The sequence below is a fragment of the Ovis aries genome, chromosome 17 (genome assembly GCF_016772045.2).
Source record: "Ovis aries strain OAR_USU_Benz2616 breed Rambouillet chromosome 17, ARS-UI_Ramb_v3.0, whole genome shotgun sequence".
Taxonomy (NCBI): domain Eukaryota; kingdom Metazoa; phylum Chordata; class Mammalia; order Artiodactyla; family Bovidae; genus Ovis; species Ovis aries.
This window is the reverse complement of record NC_056070.1, coordinates 34860156-34877223: the sequence shown is the minus strand read 5'-3', so window position 1 is coordinate 34877223 and position 17068 is coordinate 34860156. Positions and strand designations below refer to the sequence as shown.

Here is a 17068-nt window from a genome sequence, read left to right as displayed (position 1 = left end):
ACCGAAATTTGATCTCAGGACTTTCTGACTCCAGAGTCTAAGCTCTGAACCACTGTATAATACAATTTTCCTTTTTTTTTTTTTTTTAATAAAACTAGTGTCCAGTATTATTTTTCATTAATTACATCAAGTTACTAGAGAAGGTAGTTCAGGCAGTTTCTATAGGGCAGGTTCAGAGACATGGAAAGACATTTCTGGGACCTAGTTTAAAAAATAATTTTGCTTCTCAAGGGCAAAGAAAACTGAATAAAATAGCATAGCTTTGGAGTGGAAATTGGTTGAATTAATAAGAAAGGGTAAGCACTGCCAAAGAAACAGGAATCTGATGAATTAAATGGAAGTTCAGAAGCAAAGGCTACAGGTTGAATAATGTAGAGCTTGAAATTTACTCATTAGCATATAATTTGTGCCCTTGAAATTGAGTGTGTTACAATGAAAGGAGCATGAAGCTGGGATTCAGATAGCTTTGGTTCAGTTTCTAATACTAGCACTTTTTAGGTCTATAGCCTTAACAAGTTCTCTAAGACTTAGTTTTTTCACCTGTATAGGCCTTTGGAGAGAATTATATTAAAAACATAAATGAAAGTTTGAGAGGGCCTAACTACTTAATCCTGCAGATAGTTATGACTTCCTTATCGAGGGAAGCGAAGAGTTACTTGGCAGTGGAGAAACCTCCCTCAGCCAGGTGATCAGGGTTAACATCATTAGGATTAGTCATGTTGTTAGTATGTACCCTTGTATGTATGATGTGATGAGAATGGTACTTTATTCCCAAGGTCTTCCTCCCAAACACTCACAACCCATGTTTACCTGTGAGAAAAACAGCAGGCAAACCCAAATTGAAGGACATTAATTCTGTAAAATACCTGACCACTACTGTTGAAACTGAGTAGTGTCTGACTCTTTAAACCCCATGGGCTGGAGCCTGTCAGGCTCCTCTGTCCATGGAATTCTCCAGGCAAGAATACTGGAGTGGGTTGCCATTTGCCAATTCCTTCTCCAGGAGATCTTCCTGACCCAGGGATTGAACCCTGGTCTCCTGCATTGTAGGCAGATTCTTTGCCAACTGAGCTATGAGGGAAGCCCCTGAAACTGTCAGGGTCATCAAAAATAAGGAAAGTCTGAGAAACTGTCACAGCCAGAAGGAGCCCAAGAAGACAGAAGAGTGAAATACACTGTTGTGGTTTCCTGGGTATATCATTACTGTTTCATTGGTTGTAACAAATATGCCATATTAATAATATGTGATAAGAATAGGAGAAACTGAGTGTGTATTGGGGTAGGAGTGATTATATGGAAAGTCTTGGTAGTGTATACTCAGTTCTTCTATAAACCTTGCATGAGTGCTCAGGTGTGTCTGATTCTTTGCTGCCCCATGGACTATAGCCCGACAGGATCCTCTGTTCAAAGGATTTTCCAGGCAAGAATACTGGAGTGCCATTTTCTCCTCGAGGGGATCTTCCTGACCCAGGGATTGAACCCATGTCTTCTGTATTGCAGGCAGATTCTTTACCACTGAGCCATCAGGGAAGACCTCTGTAAACCTTAAACTTTACCAAAGAAAAAGAAAAATCTGTGAATTTATTTAAGTATTAAGGCCAGTATCACAGATCGAGCCATATTATGACCTGACTGAGTATAACTGAAGTTTTAAAGGCCAGCTCAGATTTTTGTATTGTGCTGTACATGATGGGTGGAATGCATGGAAGGACAAGAATCATGGGGAGATTGTCAGTTCCTTGGGTGAGGGCTTTGGAGGAGACCTGTTCATCACTCTCCTATTCATGTTCCCCAAGTTAGCGGAAAGTTACTGAGAAAAGCCCTTAGAGGAGGTTGGCTGGAGAAAACTGGGTTTGGGGCTGCTATGAGCTTGGCTGTTTCAGTTCTCTGTTGAAGCCAATAAAGGTATGTTGGTTCTGGCCCCAGACCCAGACCTCAGCATTATAAAGAATACTTGCTTTTAGTGTTTTAGTTATATTTTTTCTTTCACCTTGGGTGCAGATTCTAATTTAGAGTCTCGCCAGTAACTATGTCCAATTCCATGCCTTTTGTGGACCCTAAGTCTTTATTCTCTTTCTACAGGTTTTTATTGCTATTTGGGCTCATCTAGAATGTGAAACCATTTGTTTCTTTTTAACTTCTGTTAGAGCTGTTTTTGTTTTTTTTTTTAATTTAAAATCTCCGTTATGTCTCCAAATAGGGTTGTCTTATGTGCCCCATACTCTTTGACAGTTACTGACGTCAGAGTTAAGGACGTATACTTAGTTAGTAATGTTTAATGCTACTAGGGAATAACTAATAGTTCTCTATTTTTCTTTGTCAATAGTTTTTTTTTTTTTTTAATTTTAATATCTTTAATTCTTACATGCGTTCCCAAACATGAACCCCCCTCCCACCTCCCCTCCCCATAACATCTCTCTGGGTCATCCCCATGCACCAGCCCCAAGCATGCTGCATCCTGCGTCAGACATAGACTGGTGATTCAATTCTTACATGATAGTATACATGTTAGAATGTCATTCTCCCAAATCATCCCACCCTCTCCCTCTCCCTCTGAGTCCAAAAGTCCGTACACATCTGTGTCTCTTTCCCTGTCTTGCATACAGGGTCGTCATTGCCATCTCCCTAAATTCCATATATATGTGTTAGTATACTGTATTGGTGTTTTTCTTTCTGGCTTACTTCACTCTGTATAATCGGCTCCAGTTTCATCCATCTCATCAGAACTGATTCAAATAAATTCTTTTTTATGGCTGAGTAATACTCCATTGTGTATATGTACCACAGCTTTCTTATCCATTCATCTGCTGATGGACATCTAGGTTGTTTCCATGTCCTGGCTATTATAAACAGTGCTGCGATGAACATTGGGGTACATGTGTCTCTTTCAATTCTGGTTTCCTCAGTGTGTATGCCCAGCAGTGGGATTGCTGGGTCATAAGGTAGTTCTATTTGCAATTTTTTAAGGAATCTCCACACTGTTCTCCATAGTGGCTGTACTAGTTTGCATTCCCACCAACAGTGTAGGAGGGTTCCCTCTTCTCCACACCCTCTCCAGCATTTATTGCTTGCAGATTTTTGGATCGCAGCCATTCTGACTGGTGTGAAGTGGTACCTCATTGTGGTTTTGATTTGCATTTCTCTAATAATGAGTGATGTTGAGCATCTTTTCATGTGTTTGTTAGCCATCCGTATGTCGTCTTTGGAGAAATGTCTATTTAGTTCTTTGGCCCATTTTTTGATTGGGTCGTTTATTTTTCTGGAATTGAGCTGCATAAGTTGCTTGTATATTTTTGAGATTAGTTGTTTACCCAAAGCAATTTACAAATTCAACGCAATCCCTATCAAGCTACCAGCCACATTTTTCACAGAACTAGAACAAATAATTTCAAGATTTGTATGGAAATACAAAAAACCTCGAATAGCCAAAGCAATCTTGAGAAAGAAGAATGGAACTGGAGGAATCAACTTGCCTGACTTCAGGCTCTACTACAAAGCCACAGTCATCAAGACAGTATGGTACTGGCACAAAGACAGACATATAGATCAATGCAACAAAATAGAAAGCCCAGAGATAAATCCACACACATATGGACACCTTATCTTTGACAAAGGAAGCAAGAATATACAATGGAGTAAAGACAATCTCTTTAACAAGTGGTGCTGGGAAAACTGGTCAACCACTTGTAAAAGAATGAAACTAGATCACTTTCTAACACCGCACACAAAAATAAACTCAAAATGGATTAAAGATCTAAATGTAAGACCAGAAACTATAAAACTCCTAGAGGAGAACATAGGCAGAACACTCTCAGACATAAATCACAGCAGGATCCTCTATGATCCACCTCCCAGGATTCTGGAAATAAAAGCAAAAATAAACAAATGGGATCTAATTAAACTTAAAAGCTTCTGCACAACAAAGGAAAATATAAGCAAGGTGAAAAGACAGCCTTCTGAATGGGAGAAAATAATAGTTCTCTATTTTTCTTAGGACAGATAGAATAGTTACTGATCCGTGGTCAGAAGCACAAAGTTATGTAGGAGTTAGATTGAATTTACTTAATTTTTTAAAAATTTAAATTTATTTATTTTAATTGGAGACTAATTACTTTACAATATTGTATTGGTTTTGCCTTTGTGCACTATATATGCTGCCATGTTAAAGCTGAGATATCATATATTAAAACCATATGTTAATGAATTATTTTTTTTAGTTGAGTTTGTATCAAATTGATGTCTTGACATGGAAGTATTCTATAACATTTGGCTAAAAAAAAAATTACAATATATAAACAAGAAATAATAAAACCTTTAGTATTTGGAATCCAGGAAGACCTAGAGAAATATAAAAGAAAAGAATGCTTTTACATTTCCAGGAAAGAGAAATAGAATATTTAATAGAAAACTTTGTTATTGTGTTAGTTTAATTTTTTACTTGTGGATTTCAGCTGAGAGAGATTGGTTATTTTTTCCTTCTTTTAAATCTCCTTTGAATGAAATTTAGTTCATGTCTATAACACTTAAGCTATTTGTAAATATTTTACTTTGTAGCAACAACTCAAATATATATTAAGCACCTTCTGTGCGTCAGGCACTGTACATGGTAAATGAAGTGGTTAGAAGGGTTTCTTGCTACCTACCAAAACTCATAATTTAGTGAGAATAAACAAATGAAGTAGCAAAATGATTAGTGTTTAGAATCTTGATGATTAATTGTATTGAGAAATGAGTAAGAAGTTAAAGGTGATTAAAATTTTGCTTTTAATGACTGGCAGGTCATTAAAACTACACTAACTCTAGGAAGAGTTAGCGGATGAGGAAAAGTAGGTTCGAGGTGGGAAAGCAGGTACCCATTTGGGATTTAGACTTGTGGAGTTTGAAATGCCTTTAGAATAGGATGACAGAGATGTCTAAAAGGGTATTGAACACAAATTTGTAGCTGAAGGGGGCTTCCCTTTAGTTGAAATGGTAAAGAATCAGCCTGGAATGCAGGAGATCCTGGTTCAATCAAGGGAGGGAAGAGCCTCTGGAGAAGGGAATGACAGTCCACTCCAATATTCTTGCCTGGAAAACTCCACAGGCAGAGAAACCTGATGGGCTGCAGTCCATGGGGTTGCCAAGAGTCAGACATGACTGAGCGACTAACACTACTACTTCTACTACTATTTGTAGCTCAAGAGAATGGTCATTTCTAGGGATGAAAAAATGGAAGTTGAGACCTCACGTTTAAGATTCTGTATAGTAGTCAGTAAAGAAGATTGACAGCGATGAGAGTGATCAGTAACAATATAAGGGATTTTTCTGGGGCCAGGGAGTGTGCACAGGCACACTATAGCTAGCTGAATTGTAGTCAGCATGGTGCCCGCATTGTTAAGTTCCAAAGAAATGTGTCCTTTTCTTTTCTTGAATGAATGAATTGTGGGGAAGGTTTGTGTTATAATTTTTGAGAAAACAGTTTGGATTCTTTTCCTTCCTTGTCAGCCGCTCTCACTTTTTTAGATTTTTTTACTCACCCAGGCATTTCTTGCCTAGTACCTAATGCCAGTTTTCAAACTCTTTGAAGTACCTTCCCAAAGTGGCCTTTTCTGTGTGCTAATGCTGTACTTTTTATTAATTTTCAAGATCCTTTACTCACGTTTCTTTATGTAATTCTACCTCATGTGAGTTTGGGTTTTTATGAGCTTATTCCATAATATTTAACCATAGTTAACACTTGGGTTAACTTGCCTTCCCTAGACATTTTGGAATTTATAAAAGCTGAATATGAATTGTAAAAGCCAAAAGTAACAGGCAAGTGTCAGACACATTTAAAAGCCCTTGAGAAGACTGGGAAAAAGCCCTTGAGAAGACTGGAAAAAACCCAGTAGTGATTAAAGGGGCAAAATTGGAAGAGCATAATCTATGACTACTGTACTTGAATTTGTGACTGGAATGGTGGAAAACACTAAAACAAAGAGATAAGTCAGGTTTAGTTTCCACTAGATTAATAGAACAGTCGGACATATTTTTACATGTATTTATGTTATTTTTGTTGTTTTATGAATTTAAGCACTTGAAATCTTTGTCATGGAAAAATTAAAACTAACACCCCAATTTATGGTAATTTTGGTGGGTTTATTGGTCACCCTTATCAATGAGGCACTTACCTAGTCAGGTGAAATGTGGCAGGACTATCATAACATAGTTATTTTGGCAAGTAAAACTAGAATAGAAATAACCTTATCTAGTTTCATCAATCTTATCTATTCTAGGGATTTATTATTCCTTTTTTAAAAAGTTAAATAGTTTATGAGGAAATGTGAGACTATTAGTCTCTCAAAACTAGTTATCAATAAAATTCTTTTTTTCAAAGTAATCTATGCTCAGTTCAGTTCATTTGCTCAGTCATGACCAACTCTTTGTGACCCCATGGACTGCAACGTTCCAGGCTTCTTTGCCCATCACCCCTCCTGGAGCTTGTTTAAACTCATGTCCATCGAGTCGGTGATGCCCTCTAACCATTTCATCCTCTGTACTCCCCTTCTCCTCCCACCTTCAATCTTTCCCAGCATCAGGGTCTTATCGGATGAGTCATTCTTGGCATCAGGTGGCCAAAGTATTGGAGTTTCAGCTTTAGCATCAGTCCTACCAAAGAATATTCAGGACTGATTTCCTTTAGGATGTACTGGTTGGATCTCCTTGCAGTCCAAGGGACTCGGAAGAGTCTTCTCCAACACCACAGTTCAAAAGCATCAATTCTTCAGCACTCAGCCTTCTTTATAGTCCAACTTTCACATCTATACATGACTACTGGAAAACCCATAGCTTTGACTAGACAGACTTGTGTTGGCAAAGTAATGTCTCCGCTTTTTAATATGCTGTCTAGGTTTGTCATAGCTTTTCTTCCAAGGGACAAGCATCTTTTAATTTTTTTGCGGCAGTCACCATCTGCAGTGATTTTAGAGCCAAAATATATAAAGTCTCCTCACTGTTTCCATTATTTCCCATCTATTTTCCATGAAATGATAGGACCACATGCCATGATCTTAGTTTTCTGAATGTTGAGTTTTAAGCCAACTTTATCACTCCTCTGTCAGTCACTCTCATTAAGGGACTTTTTAGTTCTTCTTCACTTTCTGCCATAAGGGTGGTGTCATCTGCATATCTGAGGTTATTGGTATTTCTCCTGTCTGTCCTTCAATACTGTCCTTCAATAATTATTAATTAATAATTTATTGGAAGTGAGTGACAAAGGTTATTCATATTTCTACTGGCAATCTTGATTCTAGCTTGTGCTTCATGTAGTCCGGCATTTCACATGATGTACTCTGCATATAAGTTAAATAAGCAGGGTGATGACAGTATATAGCCTGACATACTCCTTTCCAGATTTAGAACCAGTCTGTTGTTCCATGTCCAGTTCTAACTGTTGCTTCTTGACCTGCATACAGATTTCTCAGGAAGCAGGTCAAGTGGTCTGGCATTCCCATCTCTTGAAGAATTTTCCAGTTTGATTCACATGGTCAAAGGCTTTGGCGTAATCAATAAAGCAGAAGTAGATGTGTTTCTGGAACTCTTGCTTTTTCGATGATCCAGTAGATGTTGGCAATTTGATCTCTGGTTCCTCTGCCTTCTCTAAATCTAGCTTGAACATTTGGAAGTTCACGGTTCATGTCCTGTTGAGATCTGGCTTGAAGAACTTTGAGCATTACTTTGCTAGCATGTGAGATGAGTGCATCCAGTTGTGGATATGACTGGTGATGGAAGTAAAGTCCAGTGCTGTAAAGAACAGTATTGCATAGGAACCTGGAATGTTAGGTCCATGAATCAAGGCAAATTGGAAGTGGTCAGACAGGAGATGGCAAGAGTGAACATCGGCATTTTAGGAATCAGTGAACTGAAATTAACTGGAATGGGTGAATTTAACTCAGATGACCATTGTATCTCCTACTGTGGGCAAGAATCCCTTAGAAGAGATGGAGGAGCCATCATAGTCAACAAGAGAGTCTGAAATGCAGTACTTGGATGCAGTCTGAAAAACGACAGAATGATCTCTGTTTCCAAGGCATACCATTCAATATCATAGTAATCCAAGAATATGCCCCAACCAGTAATGCTGAAGTTGAATGGTTCTATGAAAATCTACAAGACTTTCTAGAATTAACACCCAGAAAAGATATCCTTTTCATTATAGGGAACTGAAATGCAAATATAGGAAGTCGAAATACCTGGAGTAATGGAAATTTGGCTTTGGAGTACAAAACAAAGCAAGCCAGATGCTAATAGAGTTTTGCCAAGAGAATGCACTGGTCATAGCAAACACCCTCTTTCAACAACACAATAGAAGACTCTACACATGGACATCACCAGATGGTGAATACTGAAATCAGATTGAATATATTCTTTGCAGGCAAAAATAAAGAAACTCTATACAGTCAGCAAAAACAAGACTGGGAACTGACTGACTCAGGTCATGAACTCCTTATTGCCAAATTCAGACTGAAATTGAAGGAAGTAGGGAAAACCCCTAGACCATTCAGGTATGACCTAAATCAAATCTCTTAAGGATTATACAGTAGAAGTGACAAATAGATTCAAAGGATTAGATCTGATAGACAAAGTGCCTGAAGAACTATGGACAGAGGTTCATGACAGTGTATAAGAGGCAGTGATCAAGACCATCCCCAAGAAAAGAAATGCAAAAAGGCAAAATGGTTGTCTGAGGAGACCTTACAAATAGCTGAGAAAAGAAAAGAAGCAAAAGGCAAAGGAGAAAAGGAAAGATATACCCATTTGAATGCAGAGTTCCAAAGAATAGCAAGGAGAGATAAGAAAGCCTTCCTCAGTGATCAGTGTGAAGATATAGAGGAAAACAATGGAATGGGAAAGACTATAGATCTCTTCAAGAAAAAAGGAGATACCAAGGGAACATTTCATGCAAAGATGGGCACAGTAAAGGAAAAATGGTACGGTCATAACAGAAGCAGCAGATTTTAAGAAAAGATGGCAAGAATACACAGAAGAACTATTCAAAAAAGATCTTGACCTAGATAACCACAATGGTGATAATCACTCTCTTTGAGCCAGACATCCTGGAATGTGAAGTCAAATGGGCCTTAGGAAGCATCACTATGAACAAAGCTAGTGCGGGTGATGGAATTCCAGTTGGGCTATTTCAAATCCTAAAAGATGATGTTGTGAATGTGTTGCACTCAATATGCCAGCAAATTTGGTAAACTCAGCAGTGGCCACAGGGCTGGAAAATGTCAGTTTTCATTCCAATCCCAAAGAAAGGCAGTGCCAAAGAATGTTCAAACTAAGCCATGCCAGCAGCTATTTATTGAAAGTTAAACTTTGCCCTTGCCACTTGATCTCTTCCAAAAAAAACCTTTGAATTTAAATTGCTAGTATTGTGTCTAGTCTTAGGACATTTCCTTATTTATTTATTTATTTATTTTTAGAACTTGAAAATCAGAAAACATACGGTTTTTAGAAAGTGTAGTATTAGTAGTCTGGAAAGTCAAATACTCTATTTTCTGTCATTGAGTTTGTCTAGGACGTTTGGTATTTCACTTAATTTCTTTTGCTTTGTTTTCCTCAGGCTTTAAGTGAGATAGCTTAGAGTAAATGATTCTCCTGAAGCTCTTTCACTAATAAAATTCTGTGAGTAGCTCACATAATGTTTGTATTCTAATCTGTTGCTTATCTTTTTTGCCTATTGGTGGCTAACCATTTGGGGCATTTTTTCTATTTGTCAGCATAACAATTAAGAGGCTTCAATATCTGTTCTGTCATCTACTAAGTTGTGTGACTGTGCAAATTACTTAATCTTTTTTTCACTTCAATATTTTTTTCTCTAAAATTATGATAAGTGTGTTCACCTCAAAGGTGTGTTGTAAGCAGTTAGGGGGATAATGCATATTAAGCATTTAGCAGTATTTCATAAAATTTGCTGACGCTAGTTGCTGTTTTCTTCTGTTTTTAATAATTGGATGTATATTTGACCTCAAATAGAACAAAAAGCATAGCAGCACAGCTTATGATCCCTTAATAAGGTTTTCTGTTAGTGTTAAAATGTATCTATCTTTGAAACTGAATTTAATCTTTTACAGTTTGTTGTACCAGGAAATAAATTTTTGGCAGTTGAACTTCAAATTCAAAATTACCTTCCTTAGTGATGATGACTTCATAAAGAATTTTGGATTCAGCCAGCAACATAGTAAAAAGATCATACATCATGACCAAGTAGCTTTCTCCTAGGGCTGCAAGGATTTTTCAGTATTTGCAAATCAATCCGTGTGATATACCATATAACAAATTGAAAGATAAAAACCATATGATTATCTCAATAGATGCAGAGAAAGCCTTTGAAAAAATTCAACACCCATTTATGATAAAAACTGTCCAGCATGCAGGCATAGAAGGAACATAATTCAACATAAAAGCCATATATGGTAAAACCACAGCAAATGTTATCCTCAATAGCAAAAAATTGAAAGTATTTCCTCTAAATCAGGAACAAAACAAGGGTGCCCTCTCTCACCACTACTATTCAACATAGTTTTGGAAGTCATAGCTGCAGCAATCAGAGAAGAAAAAGCAGTAAAAGGAATCCAGATTGAAAAAGAAGTAAAGCTCTCACTGTTTGTAGATGACATGATCCTCTACATAGAAAACCCTAAAAGCGAAAGTGAAAGTGAAGTTGCTCAGTTGTGTCAGACTCTTTGCGACCCCATGGACGAGAGCCTACAGGCTCCGCAGTCTGTGGGATTTTCCAGGCAAGAATACTGGAGTGGGCTACCATTTCCTTCTCCAGGGGATCTTCCCAACCCAGGGATTGAACCCAGGTCTCCTGCTTTGCAGCCAGACACTTTACCGTCTGAGCCACTAGGGAAGCCCAGAAAACCCTAAAGAAGCCACCAAAAAGTTACTTGAGCTAATCAATAAATAGAGTAAAGTTGCAGGATATAGAATTAATACAAAGAATTCCTTTGCATTCCTGTACACTAACAATGAGAAAACAGAAAGAGAAAGTAAGGAAACAACCCCATTCACCATTGCAAAAAAAAAAGAATGAAATGCTTAGGAATCAGTTTACCTAAAGAAGGAAAAGACCTGTATATAGAAAACTGTAATAAAGACCTGTATATAGAAAACACTGATGAAAGAAATCAAAGATGACACAAATAGATGGAGAAATATACTATGTTCATGGATTGGAAGAATCTATATAGTGAAAATGAGTATATTACCCAAAGCAATCTGTAGATTCAACTCAATCCCTATGAAGCTACCAACAGTATGTTTCACAGAACTAGAGCAAATAATTTCACAATTTTTATGAAGACACAAGAAACCTTGAATAGCCAAAGCAATCTTGAGAAAGAAGTATGGAACTTGAGGAATCAACCTGCTTGACCTCAGACTATACTACAAAGCTACAGACATCAAGACAGTCTGGTACTGGCACAAAGACAGAAATATAGACCAGTGGAACAAAATAGAAAGCCCAGAGATAAATCCATGCACCTATGGGCACCTTATCTTTGACGAAGTAGGCAAAGATATACAACGGAGAAAAGACAATCTCTAACAAGTGGTGCTGGGAAAACTGGTCAATCATCTGTAAAAGAATGAAACTAGAACACTTTATAACACCATACAAAAAAATAAACTCAAAATGGATTAAAGATCTAAATGTAAGACCAGCAACTGTAAGGCTCTTAGAGGAAAACATAAGTAGAACACTCTCTGGCATAAATCACAGTAAGATCCTCTATGACCTACCTCCCAGAGTAATGGAAATGAAAACTAAAGGGACCTAATTAAAAGCTTTTGCACGATGACGGAAATTATGAGCAAGGTGAAAAGACAGTCTTCAGAATGGGAGAAAATAATAGCAAACGAAGTAACTGACAAAAAATCAATCTCAAAAATATACAAGCAGCTCGTTCAGCTCAATACCAGAAAAATAAACAACCCAATCAAAAAATGGGCCAAAGAACTAAACCTGACATTTCTCCAAAGAAGACATAAAGATGACTAACAAACACATGAAAATATGTTCATCATCACTCATTATCAGAGAAATGCAAATCAAAACCACAATGAGGTACCATCTCACACTGGTCAGAATGATTGCCATCAAAATGTGTACAAACAATAAATGCTGGAGTCGGTATAGAGAAAAGGGAACCTTCTTACACTGTTGGTGGGAATGCAAACTAGTACAGCCACAATGGAGAACAGTGTGGAGATTTCTTAAAAATAGTGAAATAGAACTGCCATACGACCCAGCAATCCCACTGCTGGGCATATACACTGAGGAAGCCAGAAATGAAAGAGACACATGTACCCCAATATTCATTGCAGCACTATTTACAATAGCTAGGACATGGAGGCAACCTAGATGTCCATTGGCAGAAGAATGGATAAGGATGTTGTTGTACATATACACAATGGATTATTCCTTAGCTATGAAAAATAATGCATTTGAGTCAGTTCTAATGAGGTGAATGATACTGGAGCCTATTATACAGAGTGAAGTCAGAAAAAGAAACACCAATACAGTATATTAACACATATGTATGGAATTCAGAAACATGGTAACAACGACCCTGTATGCAAGACAGCAAAAGAGACACAGATGTAAAGAATAGACTTTTGGAATATGTGGGAGAGGGCGAGAGTGGGACAATTGGAGAGAATAGCACTGAAACATATATGTTACATATGTAAAATAGATGACCAGTGCAAGTTTGATGCATGAAGCAGGGCACTGAAAGCTGGTGCTCTGGGACAACCCAGAGGGAGGGGGTAAGGAGAGAGGTGGGACGGGGTTCAGGATGGGGAGATACATGTATATCTGTGGCTGATTCATGTTGATGTATGGCAAAAACCACCACAATATTGTAAAGTAATTAGCCTTCAATTAAAATAAATAAATTAATTTTTTTAAGTCATACAAAAAATAGAATTTTGGATTCAGGTAACATATCAGTTCAGCTAGTGCCATTGCACTTTTAGGTCAGGCATCCAGATATAATTCCTCAGCATGTACTGTACAAAATCACATGTTTTCTAGAGGTCTTACAGAACTTTTCATTACTACTGTGACCTGTTAGAAATACTTGAATTATTCTAACCCAGATTTTCTTCTCAGTGCTAACTTCCTAGGTTTGATTTTGGTTTTTGTTTTTATTTTTCCTTTTGCTTTTGGAGGAAAAAAGCACTCTTTCTTACCCACAGAGTTTTCTGTAGCCTACTTCTAGGTAGTAATGGAATGACCCTTCACTGGTTAAGGCTATAGGCTGTATTTTCACATTTTCAACAAAGTATTTATTGTCTGTTTGCTTGTACATCAGATTTTTAAAACAAATTAATCTTTCTGTTATCAGTAGCAGCATATTGTATTCTCATATCATGAAATGATCATAGTCTTGTTCCAGCACTGATATTCAAGTCATCTTTTTAGAGTCAGCTCTATGGAGATCAGTTATCATTTCTCCAAGTTATCTAACTACTTTCCTTTAGTTAAAGCCAGATAATTAAAAGGTGGTATATATGCATTAAGTATATTGCTTACTTAAAAAAATGGCTTCACTGGATTACTATTTTATGTTACGCTATTGACTTTTATGGAGAGTTGCTGTAAGTAAGAACAATAACAGTAATACAGAGTTTGTGTGATAATGATTAAAAATAATAGTGACACCTGCAGTTTTCTAGAAAGAAAACTTATTTTCACTAGGTCAGTTCAGTTTAGTCACTCAGTCATACCCGACTCTTTGTGATCCCATGGACTGCAGCATGCCAGGCTTCCCTGTCCATCACCAACTTCTGGAGCCTGTTCAGACTCATGTCCATAGAGTCGGTGATGCCATCCAACCATCTTATCCTCTGTCATCTCCTTCTGGTCCTGCCTTCAATCTTTCTCAGCCATGAGGGTCTTTTCTAATGAGTCAGCCCTTTGCATCAGGTGGCCAAAGTATTGGAGCTTCAACCTTAGCCTCAGTCCTTCCAATGAATATTCAGGATTGATTGCCTTTAGGATTGACTGTGTTTGATCTCCTTGCAATCCAAGGGACTCTTCAAGAGTCTTCAACACCATGGTTCAAAAGCGTTAGTTCTTTAGCACTCAGCCTTCTTTATGGTCCAACTCTCATATCCATACATGACTATTGGTAAAACCATAACTTTGACTAGATGGAACTTTGTCGGCAAAGTAATGTCTCTGCTTTTTAATATGCTGTCTAGGTTGGTCACTGGAGAAGGCAATGGCAACCCACTCCAGTGTTCTTGCCTAGAGAACCCCAGGGATGGCGGAGCCTGGTTGGCTGCTGTCTATGGGGTCGCACAGAGTCGGACACAACTGAAGCAACTTAGCAGCAGCAGCAGCAGGTTTGTCACAGCTTTTCTTCCAAGGAGCAGGCATCTTTTATTCATGATTACAGTCACCATCTGCAGTGATTCTGGAGCCCGAGAAAAGAAAGTCTGTCACTGTTTCCATTGTTTCCCCATCTATTTGCCCTGAAGTATTAGGACCTAATGCCATGATCTTAGTTTTCTGAATGTTGAGTTTTAAGCCAGCTTTTTTACTCTCCTCTTTCATCTTCATCAAGAGACTCTTTAGTTCATATTTGCTAAAGTGGTGGTGTCATAAGGGTGGTGTCATCTGCATATCTCAGGTTATTGAGACTTCTCCTAGCCTGTGCTTCATCCAGCCTGGCATTTAGCATGATGTACTCTGCATATATGTTAAATAAGCAGGGTTTCAATATGCAGCCTTGATGTATTTCTTTCCTAAGTTTGAAATAATGTTGTTCATGTCCAATTCTAACTGTTGCTTCTTGACCTGCATACATGTTTCTCAGGGGGAAGGTCAGGTGGTCTGGTGTTCCCATCTCTTTTAAGAATTTTCCACAGTTTGTTGTGATCCACAGTCAAAGGCTTTAGTGTAGTCAGTGAAGCAGAAGTAGTTTTTTTGAAATTCTGTAGCTTTTTCTATGATCCAATGGATGTTGGCAATTTCACACTTGCCTAATCATTCACCCTAAACTAAATGAAATTGGCATAAAGTTTTCTTATCCCTTCCTCTCTCTCCCCTGCTCCAAACACTCCCCAACAAAAATCCAAACTTGTCTTATTGGATGGGCTCTGTTTTTTTTGTTGTTGTTTACTTTCTTAATGTAGTCCCTTTTCAGTTAAAGTGTAATTTATATGATATATTATGAATGTACAGACCTTGTTTTGTCCTGCACTGCAGGAATGTAAACATGGTCATACCAGCTGTAACTGTGGAAAATGACCTTAATGATCAACGGGGAAAATTACAACTGTTTCATGACTTTTGAGAATTGGGCAAAACATTAGTATCTCTCTACTCTTGGAGAAAATACCTCCAAGTTTATGTCACTGATAGGTGTGAGATGGATTTCATTAATTTAAGTTTTATATTTCTGTTATGTAGTCTCAGTTTTGTGTTTCTGTTATATAGTCTAACCTGTATCTAAAAACAAGCTTGTTAAATTCGATTGGTATTCAGTTATTATTTCTTTATCCTTTAAAAAGTGAGAGCATTGTGTTTCAGTATTATTAATGTGTCATTGTTTGTCTTTATTCAAGTTAAAGTTATTTTGAGCTACTTCATGCTAAGTTGCTTCAGTTGTGTCCGACTCATTGCTAAGCCATGGACTGTAGCCCGCCAGGCTCCTCTGTCCATGGCATTTTCCAGGCAAGAATACTTGAGTGGGTCACCATGCCCTTCTTCAGGGGATCTTCCTGACCCAGGGATTAAACCCATTTTTCTCAGTATGGTGTGTATCATTTCAAATTTTCCTTTGTGCATTTACATACATATGTGTACCATAGAAAGCACACAGTATTATTTAGTATGAGCGTATGTGTGTGTGCTTAGTTGTGTCCAACTTTTTTGTGATTCTGTGGACTATAGCCTGCCAGGCTCCTCTGTCCATCAGATTCTCCAGGCAAGAATGCTGGAGTGGGTTGCCATGCCCTACTCCAGGGGATCTTCCCGACCCAGGGATCAAACATGTGTCTCTTATGTCTCCTGCATTGGCAGGCAGGTTCTTTACCACTAGTCCCATCTGGGAATTAGAAATTAAGATAATTAAATCATTGGTGATGAGGTCTCTGTAGTACTTTTGAATTAGCTTAAAAAACGTTCTTTTGTGTAAACATGATTGCTTGGAGATTGTTTTAAGTACAGTGTGCTTAGTGATACACTAAATATAAATAACATTCAGTCATCAAAAGCACTGTCCCAAGCAAGTTTTCCTAATAACTTTGTTTCCAGATAGTTTATGCATTGCTTGGTTGTTGGTAGATTTCAGTCAGATGTAGAAGTACTTTTAAATATTAAATAATATTTTGTAATATATCACAGTTACGCTTTTCATGGATATCTGCCCCTTAATTAGCCTAATATAGATTTTTATAGTAGGCATAATCTGTTACTCTGAAATAATTTGAAAAGTTTTTTTTAAAGATAAGAGGAAGCTAGACAAAGAAGTAGCTGAAAGTTTTCTTTGTTGGGGGAGGAGAACATTATAATTAGCCTTGTTAATGTTATATAAAATTTATTTATGCTACATTTTCTATTACTCAAAAAAATCAGGCAGAAAGATAAAATGCCCTTTCATTTCTTAAGGATTTCTGTATTGATGCTATCAGATAACCCACTGACTGGTAGTATCTTTGGAGAAGCTTGATTTTGTCCACCTGAACTTTGAGTTATTCTTCCTATCCTTTTCTAATTCTTATCCTTGACTATTTTGCCCTGATCCCCACATGTTCTAAACTATGTACTTGTTACCACGTTATCCTGTTGCAGTATTTTTGAAGCACCCATTGTGGAGGTCTTATAAAAAATACTAAAAATTTGTCTTCCTTTCATTAGACATGTTTATGGTTTGAAAGACTGTCAGTGCCCTTAATTTTGTTCATTTGTCTGATCTGTTTTTATTTCCTCCCTTTCCCCACCGAGTTTTGGATTAGTTTATTTTATCTTTGACAAAGGAGGCAAGAATATACAATGGAGTAAAGACAGTCTCTTTAACAAGTGGTG

At 37.6% G+C, this 17068-nt stretch overlaps 1 protein-coding gene across 4 annotated transcripts in view; it reads left to right on the top strand.

Moving 5' to 3' along the window:
* The window catches only part of AFG2A (AFG2 AAA ATPase homolog A), a 351807-nt gene that overhangs the window by 88983 nt on the left and 245756 nt on the right, over positions 1 to 17068 (top strand). The window contains exon 12 of one of the 4 annotated variants that reach the window (XR_009596994.1): positions 1505 to 1572. The exons of 2 other annotated variants lie outside the window; for them this stretch is intronic. The gene's annotated coding sequence lies outside the window, so the exon portion shown is untranslated. Of the gene's footprint in view, positions 1 to 1471; positions 1573 to 17068 lie in introns of those variants that run through there. One more of the 4 variants, XR_009596993.1, reaches the window with a different exon arrangement.